Here is a 10,291-nt window from a genome sequence, read left to right on the forward strand (position 1 = left end):
CCAGAAATAAAATATTCTTTTAAGATGCAAACTATCATAACCAAGATGCTAACTTGCTAAAATACAAAATGTGGCACAACTCACTTGTATTTATATAATTAATTCAATGGCAGATTATATGACCTAATTTCATGTATGCAATTAGCGATTCAACTAAATCTCTTACTCTGAATTACTAGAAATATGTTGGTGCCCATGAGAACCAGCGGGGTACTATCTATTTTAAGGATGCTTTAATAGCATGTTGTGATCAGCTTTAGGATATCTTCATTTATTTAGTAATTTATCAGTTTTGAGAACAGTAAAGCTGTGTCTAATGTACTGCATAAATCACACCTCATTTCTATTTTGTGATAAATAATAACTAAGGGATAAAAATGATTCTTCTCCCCACCTTAAACTCCAACATTGAACTTAACTGCTGGAGAAACAGAAAAAATAAACTTTCCTTTCCATAAATGAAGAATGATCATTTCATTTTTTATTTATTTTCACATAGAAGTGATATTTGGTTTTCTACTCATATTAGTGGGGGTTAGGGAGGAGAGTCGTACCAGTACTTTGGCTCATATATTCAGCTAAAGTTTACATCTCAATTGCATGCTTAAGAGCAATAGGTGAGATTTTAAACTTTGCTCTTAAGTATTAAATAACTTGAAAATGTTCAAGGCACCTGAACTAGTCACAATCTTTAAACAAAGGAATTTATTAGATTTTAGTAAGATAAAGCATATTTCCCAACCCTCTTTGTTACCATAATTCTATTTTTCATAGCTGTTTCCAAAAATATTAATATAGTTTTAGCATTTTATAAACTAGATCCATTTCTTATTTTTGTAATAAAACCAATTGGCAAGATTGCCACTTTTAATGATGCATTTGAAATTCTCAAGATTTTATGTCTAGTATTTCACTCCTAAAACTTGAAAACAGGTATTTTTACACAAGATGTACTTGATTTATGTTAAAGAAATTTTATAAATATTTATATTATATCATTTGTTATTGCTCATAAATTTGCCGCGAGTACTTTTTTATGTTTTAGCTAGTTATTATTTCATATTTATTCTTCATAAATGAGATCATTAATGTATGTTTCTTCTGCAACATTAAATACTATATATCTGAATATCAGTTAAAATTATTTATTTTAGGAAATACATTGCTACCTCGTAAAACTAAATGGTAGTTTATTTATACTTATTAAGGCTAATTAAGTAGACGATGTTAATTTACTCAGAGTGAATCACTTCTCCATCAATGGTTTATAATAATTTTAATACTTTTTACCTGGAAGGCAATTTTCCATTTTTCAAAGGCAACTGTGATTATCAAAGTAACATTATTAGTTTGCTCAGGCTCTACCCAGAAACATGCATTCTATTCTCAACCTCTTGGCATTTTAAGAGATAAAGCAGATTTAGACACAGACAATACATTTGAACTTTCCCTTTAATTACTCCCTCAAATTTTTCATTGTCTTCTATAGTGAGTGTCAAGCACCTAACAACCCCTACCCCTACCCCAAAACTAATTTTCTGTACGTGTGTGACCATGGAGCAAGAGTTAAGTCTACCATCCAAAGCATAAAAGACCAGATCCACCCCATAGCTCCACTCCCACTACCTGAGGACCTGATATGTTATTGTGCTCAACCCATCTGCTGTTCCTCAGAACCCCCTCTCCCACATACACATGCGTTAGGACTCAGTGAAGAGAAGATGTGTGGATGATATAAACTGTGAGAAAAGTGTTTCGGTGCCTGGCCTTTAATATGGTACCCGCTGTCCAGATTTTGGAGCACCCTTAAAGTTTTTACCTCCAAACTATTATCCATCTGGAACTCTGGCGTAATCACCAAGTGAATTCTGTGTTTGCCTAAGGTAGCCTGAATTACTTAATGTTGTATTTTATTAGTTTATCAATAAGTGCCTTTTTGACTTGCATTTTTCCATATTTCGTATTTTATGTCCAAACATAACTTTCCTTTCATGCTGTTTTTGTTTGTTTGTTTGTTTTTTCCCCTCTCTTTGGAGCTTTGTGCTTCAGGAAAAAGAAAAAAATAGTCCTGACTCTGAAGATGGTGGTAGAAATACAAATCTGTAGTTTGACAAAGCAAAGAATTTATTTTTTTTTGAGATGCAATTACTTAAAAACCACTCTTCTTTGTGTCCTACATGGTTTAGTATGTGTATCCTAAAAGGTCTAGTCATTAAGTCCATCCATTTATCACCCTTGTGCTTTAGTAAAATGATGGTTGAGCTATAGGGGAAAAACGCTCAATGACCAAGAAGAAAAAAATAATAATATGACCTGGCAATTAAAATATTACATTGCTATATCACTCCAAATGTCTGGGTCCATGTTTGGTCTAAGTATTCAAATAGAGAGAAGGCAAGAATGCAGAGCAGTCAATGGAAGTGTTACCTATTTCTTCCAAAAGAGCAAAATTCACTACTAGTCTTCCACATTTCTATAGGTTAAAAATTGGACATAAAGTCAAGTATAATGAATGAGCTCTTAGATGAGCATCGTGATGCTTCATGATGCATTCACTTGGTTAGGCTGCAGTTCCAGGTAATCAAACACTAACCTAGGTGCTCTTGTAGGGAATTTTGCAGATTTATTAAGGTCTCTAATCAGTTTACCTTAAATAGGAATGTTACCTTTGATGTGCCTGACTTAATTGATTAGGTCTTAAGTGCAGGGCTGAGGCTTTTTGAGGGAAAGAAAAATTCCACTCTGGACAACAGCCTTGGCTCATTTCTGTGGGGTTCTATCCTGTTCATGGTCACCCCCTCCTGAGAATCTGCCCTATAGACTTCTCACTTGTTCAGCAAGCCCCTCAACTGTATAAATCAGTTCCTTGTAATATATCCATATATAGATATATAATTTTATATGTAAATAACTAATAAAAATATATCAATCTATCTATCTAATGGGTATGTATAATGTAATTTTACTGGTTCTGCTTCTCTGTTTGAACCCTGACTGATATAGACAGGAAGCTTCTTTCTAACATGTGCATTGCCACTTCATTTGAAAGTGTTCTAGTGAATCAGGATTCCTTTCATAGTCAAAACAGAAGGTCCAAGGACTATCTCATGTGCCATATTCCCTCATTCATTGACTAATTCATCAATGAACTTCTTCAGTTCACCCATATTTTCTAGCATATCAATATGCTACCAAGAACTCAGCTTTCAACTGGCATTGTGGGAAAAGTAAAAGATTTGAGTATTTTAAGTACCTATTGCTCTATTTTTCCAACTATAGTCAAGTTCTTCAGTAACACGATTTATAGGCGTCAACTTTTATCAAAAAATCTGGAAGAATATGGCATATATAAACTTTTTGATTCAATTGGGAGAGAAAGAATGTGTCAAGGATTTTCAAAAATCATACAATATCTAATTTCAACAATAGTGGCTGGATTATTATTTTGAGAATCAGATTAATGCTTAAGGGTTTCTATGTCAACTACACTTTAATAATAAATTTCAAAAAAGGCTTTAAGATTTCTAAAGATAACTTTTGGTCTTCTTCAAAATGAAAAAAAAAAAATGACAAATATATACTGCTCTGAAAAAATCCTTAGTTGCTATTGAGTTCTTTTCTTAGATGATTTTTAAAGTGATACCTGAGAAACATAATATGATTATTCAGATTGAACCAAATCTCTGAGGTCCTTACTAAAATGCAAAGTTCTATAATAAATACCATAAAGATATCAAAATATATTTGTAATGCAAGATATAATATAAAGTGATTATTTTCTCTGAAAGTGATTTTCTATTTTAATGCAGTTGTTATTACTGAGATATATATACATAAGTTATCCACTCATGAATATCTACTCTCATGAATATGTTAACTACAGAAATCTCTATTACTTTCTATATCAAATATTGAATTAAGGTCTATACACAATAAATTTAATAAAGTCTCTACAGAACTTGAATCATGATCCACTAATTTATACAAATTATACATTGCATGTATAACCTTTCTAATCAGAAATATAACAAATTAAATCCAAGTCAATATATTTGGCAAAGTCTTTATAAACTGAATAAAAAATGATGTTATCTATAGCATATCAATATAAACTTAAATCACACTGAAAAATGTATGAACCTCTGAAATGTATAAAGTGATCATAAAAAGCTAGCGACGCTCAGAGCTTCTAACAGTATAATTAAAATGGATAAAATGTAATACAAAGCAAACTTTTGAAATAATTTCAAAGTTACATATGATATAGCACCCAGGTAATTATGGAATGCCATAATTAATCTAAATGTTTAAGTTTTCACAAGAAATTAGTAACTCTCAAAAACCCCACTAAAATCAGGCTTGATAGAATTTGTTTGAATACTTTATCAAGAAACAAACAATACATGGAAAGAAAAAGAACAAAGAAGTATTTAAGCATCTGTCCTAATCACAGTTTCCGTGAATTTGTTTTACTTCATAGAACTGAATGTCATCAAACCTATGTTGGAATTATGACAACAAAGGAGTAGGCAAAAGTTACCTATGTGATTTGAAGAAGCCTAAACGGTTCAACCAAGTCTAAACATTACCCGCCTCTTTCCAGCTAAATTTTACTTTTTTTTTTTAAATGACAAATACAGAAATGCACACTTTAAAAGCATATAAATTAACCAGGAGAAGGAAGAGTAGTGAACTAATGTCCCATTGAATGGAATACCTCACGTTATCTTAAGTTAGAAAATTGCTTGGTTTTGAAAGTTAAGAGAAGGTGTGACAGTTAATGTCTCAAGGGAGATGAACAGATAGGGTGAGTTAGATCAAGGCCCAGAACAGGTTTCAAAACATTGTACAACTTGAAGTATACTGACAGGGAGAGAAAATGGAAACAAAGCGAGTAAGAGAAACTTTGTATATTTTACATACTTCCCCAGTCCACTGAAGTCTAAGTTCCATAGTAGGCTCAGACCTTACTCTGACATATATCATTGGAGAGTAAATGTCAGGGGAAAGGCAAGAGGGAATTTTGCATGCATTAAGAGTCCAACTGCTGAACAGTTTCCCAAATATAATAGACAAATGATAAATGTTTCATTTTATTTATTACTTTTAAATACTAATCTTTCTTCCTGGAGCAATATTAATTTAATTTATGAAAAATTTTTGTTTAAACCACCTACTTTTTCTGGTAAAGGTTAAACAGTTTCTTGTCAAATAAAAACATGCTATTTCTTAAAAGGGCAAGTATGTTAATATAACTTGGATTTACTTGAACATACGTCTTAAGTCTTACTGGATGATTGGATGAGATGACCTTTATGTCCATCAAACCCTGAGATTTTATGATTTATGATTAAATAACTTTTATTCATTCTTATACAATTGGAAATGGGATATACCACCAAGAGTTCTAAATAGCTCTTCTCTAATCATAGAGATTTCTAGGCCAAGGACACATTTGCAAATAAGAATAAACAAGTTAAAAGGCTTTATTTTGGGGGCACCTGGGTGGCACAGTGGTTAAGCGTCTGCCTTCGGCTCAGGGCGTGATCCCGGCGTTATGGGATTGAGCCCCACATCAGGCTCCTTCGCTATGAGCCTCCTTCTTCCTCTCCCACTCCCCCTGCTTGCGTTCCCTCTCTCGCTGGCTGTCTCTATCTCTGTCAAATAAATAACTAAAATCTTTTAAAAAAAAAAAGGCTTTATTTTGATTATGTTAATGAGTGGTGTGGTTGGAACTTTGGGTACCAGGATCAGAAGTTTGCAAACTAATTGGAAGAATAGGTGAGAAACTCAAGAAAAGTTTGTTGATATGGACCAAGTTGTTATGGATTATTTACTATTTATTAGTTCTTTAACATAGAGCAAGTCGTCTTAGAGCAAAGGATTTTCTGAAGATTCAAGAAGATACCGTATTTGTAACCACTTCCCCAACGATAAAGTTTTGTACGAATTTAAATATTTTTACTCTTAAATATTGTCAAAATTATATGTATATATTAATGTTCTAGGAATATGTAGCAGGTAAATTTTCTATATCATCTCTTATAACTTTGTAGCTCCTGTTCTTATAATACTGTAGGAAAAATGATTTTTCCTAGAAAAAATATGATAGAGAACAAGAGAAAAACTTTTTAATACTCTTGACCACATACAAATATACAAAGTGATGCATCTTTGAATTTTGTACTTTTTACCTATTTAGTCGGCTATAATTGTGAATCAAACAAATTAATCATAAATCTGTATAAATAAGTTCCAGTGAAAGAAAGTCTGGAGAGTGCAAATACACAGTTGGTGATTGACTGGTAAAAGTTCATGGAGAAATGGAGTCAAGGATCATTTGAATCATGACAGTTCAACCAGACTTCATGTCTTTTCACTCCCTCACCATTTTAGTGTCCTGTCCATCTCTTATCTTTTTTTTTTTGGTGTATGCCATTTAAAAGTACAGGAGTAGTTCTCATGTAAAAGGAGTAGTTGACTATAATTAAGTTGTGCACTTAGTATATAGTACCAGTATTTTGTGACAGGGACCATGTTTGTATTGTTCATGGTCATATTTCTAGAAGCTCACACAGTTTAAGGTCATGAGACATATGCTTGGTAAGTAGTTAATGAATGAACCAGTGAATGAATGATGAGGGCATAAGTGTAGGAATTAATGAAACTTTAACTCAAGATTTGAATAGAGACCAATCATTACTCATCTGGGACTCCTGCACATCAATATATAACTCTTCATATATGCAGGATTCTGATTGACACATGTTCTTCAAAATAACATTATATTGTTTTTTTTTCTTGCCAGTGGAATATTTAATAAACATTACTTACTGAAAAAAGTATATACNTCCTGCACATCAATATATAACTCTTCATATATGCAGGATTCTGATTGACACATGTTCTTCAAAATAACATTACATTGTTTTTTTTTTCTTGCCAGTGGAATATTTAATAAACATTACTTACTGAAAAAAGTATATACGCTAGCTTTCCTTTTGAACTCTACTATTTTTGTGAACTTCGGTCCTTTTCAAATTATATTGCATTAATAGAACCTTTAATATGAACAATGGGAGTTCTTAAAGCCAGGGCTTAAAACAAACAGGAAAATGTTTTACAGTTGGTATAGGAATTTATCAAAATTTAACTTACACAGTGTTGTCTAATGCAGCACCGACTAGCTAGTATGTTGGTTTTTTTTTTAGACAAAGTCCATAATGTTTAAAGCTTATTACTAAAGAGATCACTTAGAATATGATAGCTGCTTGGTAATCAGTTAACTCATTTAGTGAATTTCAAAAAACATATTACCCCCTATGAATATGGATTTATTGAATATGTTTTCTAGCACATATATATGTAAATTATAAGATAAAAATTGTTGATTGTGTAGACTCTTTTAATCACAAAACCTCTTTACATACATGAGATATTTGCATTGCATAAAATGTCTTTTGGGGATGCTGCACCGGGTTGGGGAGATAGTCATTCATATAAAAGTCTCTTACATTCTGACCTCTAATGTTTAGTTATAGTAGACAGAGAGAAACCACAGTCATGAAACTATTATTTTCCCTAACTGTATTGTCTTGCACTTAATAACATTGAAAGTCAAATGTTATTTCTATCTATTCATTTGATCTGAAAGGTATTTGAGTTTATTATCAATGACAGATTTTCATTTGCAACCCCGATCAGTGCAGTCTGAAGTTTTGATCATTTCATGTTCTGGATCTGCCACATTTCCTGATCTACAATCTCATCTCCCCAGCAAGTCAGACGTGGCTTCCTTGCTTTGTAATTTGTCCCTAACATTTATCATCATCTAACACTACATACTTGTTTGATCTCCCTCTAAATTTTCAGCTCTGTGAGAGATTTTTGTCTGTTTTACTCACTACTGTGTTGCAGGTCCTAAAAGAGAGCCAAATATCGCTGGTGACAAAGTAACATCTGTTGAATGAATGAATGAATGAATGAGAAGAACACTAGTTTGTAGGAAATCATTTTATTTAGATTTTTACATCCAGATATGTACTTATTTGTCCCTACACATTGTATCATAAATTATTCCTCCTGATACATGACAAAAAGGAATAAATACCAAAGCAATTCAGTGCTTTTATCTACCACCTTGAACACTACACAGATGTAGAGAAGATAGAAAAAAATTTACTTCTATCCCCAGGAAATTTAGACAAACTCTAAATGCCTTCACACATAATAAGTTGTTCAAGTAAAATTCATTACATTTGGTTATTTTCTGAATAGTAGTATGAAATGCTTGAAGCTAGATTTGGCTTAATTCTAACAAATTAGTTTTACTTTAATAACGNAGATGTAGAGAAGATAGAAAAAAATTTACTTCTATCCCCAGGAAATTTAGACAAACTCTAAATGCCTTCACATAATAAGTTGTTCAAGTAAAATTCATTACATTTAGTTATTTTCTGAGTAGTAGTATGAAATGCTTAAAGCTAGATTTGGCTTAATTCTAACAAATTAGTTTTACTTTAATAACGCAGAAAATTAAGCAAACTTACTTTTCTCCAGTTTTAAATTTAAGCTGAATTTATATGTTTAGGGCAATTATTAACTCTATATAATAAGAAGTGGTTAGACATTTTGGAAGATAAAGATTTGTATTTTCACAGCCATCCCATTTCAAGATCATTAGAAAATACTGGGATTTGGACGATCAACCTCAATTAGCACTAAAGATTTTAAATTATAAGTTTTTATTTCACTTTCACAATAGGCCTAATGAAAAGTTCATATTCTTGTTTAAATGTTTATGAAAATANGCAGAAAATTAAGCAAACTTACTTTTCTCCAGTTTTAAATTTAAGCTGAATTTATATGTTTAGGGCAATTATTAACTCTATATAATAAGAAGTGGTTAGACATTTTGGAAGATAAAGATTTGTATTTTCACAGCCATCCCATTTCAAGATCATTAGAAAATACTGGGATTTGGACGATCAACCTCAATTAGCACTAAAGATTTTAAATTATAAGTTTTTATTTCACTTTCACAATAGGCCTAGTGAAAAGTTCATATTCTTGTTTAAATGTTTATGAAAATGCATAAATTTATGTTGCTTCTATTATTGTTTCCTTAAGAAAGTTAATCAGTTCAAGTTCTAATCCTTTTTTACCTGCTTATAGTGACATATAAAGCAAAACATCGATAACCTAAAACATTTCTAATGAAAAGCTTAAGCGGGGCAAAAGCTAATTCTGACAAGACTTTTAGCTCAAGTTTTGTTCATTTATACTTTCCTCTGTTTATCAAATATTTATTGAACTCCATTATGTGTCAAACACTGGTCTAGACACTAGGAATCCAGCTGGTAGAATTTTCAATCTCCTGAGAAAACAAATGGAATGAACAAGCAAATATTTGTATAAAATTTGGCTAGAATGGGTGCTATGAAATAGTGTGAAATGATATCGATTGCACTTCATTATTTAAGCAGATTTAATGGATGAGGAAGAGAAGGCTGTAGAAAATTTATTTAAACATCTTGGAAGAATATTACAAGTACAGGGAACAGCACATTCAAAATCTTGCATAGGGAACAGCTAGTGCAAAAGAAGGAATCTTGCTCTTTTCAAGGACAGAAAGAACAGTATGGCGGGGGAGTGCTATCCAAGTAGAAGACAGCAGAAGGTGAGGTGAGAGAGTCAGGTGGGCACAAGGTCTTGCAAAGCATGATGGGCACTTTTGAAATAAGATAACCAACTGCAACAAACAGCTTCTTGTCCCTGAACTCATTCTAATTATTCCCATAATCAATGAATTACACTGATATTTTTGCATGCATTACTAATATACTGACTTAATTGTTTGTTGCTGACTTCATATAAATAAATGTATATACATATATATCATACATAAGTGTGTGTGTGTATCCTTTCATCAAAATGATTTCAAATGGTTCCCCAAATAACAGTACTTTGAAATGAATAGTTCCACATCTCAGAATAAGAATGCTCTTCATCTCACATTCTAAATTAATAGCAATGCTGGCTGTGGTTTTAGATATTGCCCTGCCTGACTTTCTAGGTGGCTGAATACCAGTGGATTATAAATGGCATTCCACACAAACTTGTCCATGCAAAAGAACAAAGATTCAGAAGGGGATAGGAGTCATTTACAGAAAAGAGCTGAGTTTGTGAACACTTCTCACTCTAACCCTATCATCTTCTTGGAATTGGCTTTGAATGTAGGGAAGATACATGTGTCCTTCAGAGTTAAGAGTTTGATTTAGAGGGAGGGAAA

The sequence above is a fragment of the Ailuropoda melanoleuca genome, chromosome 5 (assembly GCF_002007445.2).
Source record: "Ailuropoda melanoleuca isolate Jingjing chromosome 5, ASM200744v2, whole genome shotgun sequence".
Taxonomy (NCBI): Eukaryota; Metazoa; Chordata; class Mammalia; order Carnivora; family Ursidae; genus Ailuropoda; species Ailuropoda melanoleuca.